We start from the raw sequence: 2,024 nt of genomic DNA, 5'->3' as shown, positions 1-2,024 counted from the left end.
AGAAATTAGGAATTGGGGGTTAACAGATACATACTACTATATATAAAAGACTTACTGTATAGCGCAGCCAACTATATTTAGTATCTTGCAAAGACCTATAATGGAAAGAATCTGAAAAAAATATATATATCAATCACTTTGATGTATACCTCCAACGTTGTAAGTCAATTATACTTCACTAAAAATATATATATACACACAGAGCTCCTGGTTCTCTAACTGGACAATTACTCCAATATTTAAGTTGGTGAAAGTTCACTTAATAAAGCAAATCACTCCCTAATCTCCTTGAGGTGTCCCCAGTGATGAGAAACGAAGGTCTTTTGCATGCTAACATGTTTGTGGGTAATGCAGTCAGTGAGGGCACTTCTGCAATCTTGATCAGAATAAAATTTGGAAGAGACTGATCAACCTGAATGACAAATGTCCCACACTGAAATTGTGGCCAAGACCCAATTGGAATCTTTAAGTTCTGTCAGGTGTAGAATCTCCACTCACAGCCATGATGTTTGAATGAAGCCTTAGAAGTTCCTATCTTACTGGGTAGGTTTGTGTTCTTTCTATCTTTTATTAGAACAACATTCTATGTGGGCTGAGACATGAAAGTGAATGACTCAGAACATGTTCAGTACTCACAGCTGCCAGGTGTGCAGGTACATGGTTTTCCTCTCCCCAGAGCCCTCACCTACCCTGTTATAGGCCTTCTAGAACCTGTAGAGGCCTGAGCCCTGAACAGAGGCACGAGTCTGTCACGGCCCCTGTGGTGTTAACCAGGTCCCCTCCCTCTCTGCGCCTGCTTGAAGTCCACCCCAAACTGAATTCCCCATCAGCCCTGCTCCCTCAGACTGTCACGACAGGGGATCATCTCCATGGTTTGGCCAGATGAGGGAGTCAGACCCATTCTGAGCCACTACGAAGACCTGGCAGGAGCACCCATTTAAAGTGTTAAAGCTCACACGCTCTGGAATGACACTGCCTGACTGCTGACCTGTCGCTGACTGTGGTCTGGACATTAGGCAGAAATGAGGTGGGAAGGACATCAGAACAGAGAATAACAGTGGTGACTACAGTTGGCATGGACAGACCAACGTGGTTCCTGCCATCTTAGGGACAAGGACCTTGAGAAGGCTTTATTTAGGGCCAATAAGAGGGAGGGAAGAGGACTCTTCCTGGAGTATCAGCCTCTGTCTATTCAAACCGCCAAAGACCCCTGAGTTTGGGGGTGGGGCCTCTGTGGCAGAAGGGAAGGAAGGCTAGGGGGTCTCTGGGCTATGGGGTGTAAGCAGAGAGCCACGTGGGAGAACCTCGTGAGGACCTGAGGGCTGGAGGGCCATGGACTCACCTCTGTCCAGTAGGCTGACCTCCTGCTGAGGCCAAGAGCGGTCTCAGTCAAGGCGGCATCAACCCCCAGCCATGTAGACCCAGCCAGCAATACCAGATCCAGCTGAGACGGTCTCGAAGCGCACCTCCAATCAGCTAGCTACAAATCAGGAAACCCACACAAGGTGGCCTTCACGTAGGCAGACAGTTGGGTTAGGAGCCTGTACCCAAGATGCCTTGCCTTAGAAGACAATCCAGTAACCAGGAGCCCCTCAGAACATCCCAGGCTACAGGGGTTCAGGGAGTCTAGAAACTACCGAGGCAAAGAGCCGCAAGACCCACTCCACCTGGAGTTCACTACAGTGATGCCATCCTTTCCCAGTTCCTTGCTAAACAAATGCAGTAGGAATGGAGAAGTCTGACGCTCAAATTGCAGATAAGGCAGGCCCGCCTGAAGAAACCACAGGCCCCTCCGCCTTGGGTGGCAGGCCTCCAGGCCCCGTCCTGGATGGGGTTCTCCCTTCCTTCACAGCAGCTTTGACTCCAGCAAACCCTGCCCAGCCCTGTAATCTGGAGCATTCCGTGGGGGCCGTGAGACCTCCGGAGGCTGCAGATCCCACCTCCCCCTGGTGCCTGCCAGGCACAGCTGCCACCCTCCAACTAAGGGAGGGCTAGGCCAAGCCCACATCTCAGACGCCAGACAG

This window comes from Hippopotamus amphibius, chromosome 13 (assembly GCF_030028045.1).
Source record: "Hippopotamus amphibius kiboko isolate mHipAmp2 chromosome 13, mHipAmp2.hap2, whole genome shotgun sequence".
Lineage (NCBI taxonomy): Eukaryota > Metazoa > Chordata > Mammalia > Artiodactyla > Hippopotamidae > Hippopotamus > Hippopotamus amphibius.
Note: the sequence above shows the minus strand (reverse complement) of the source record.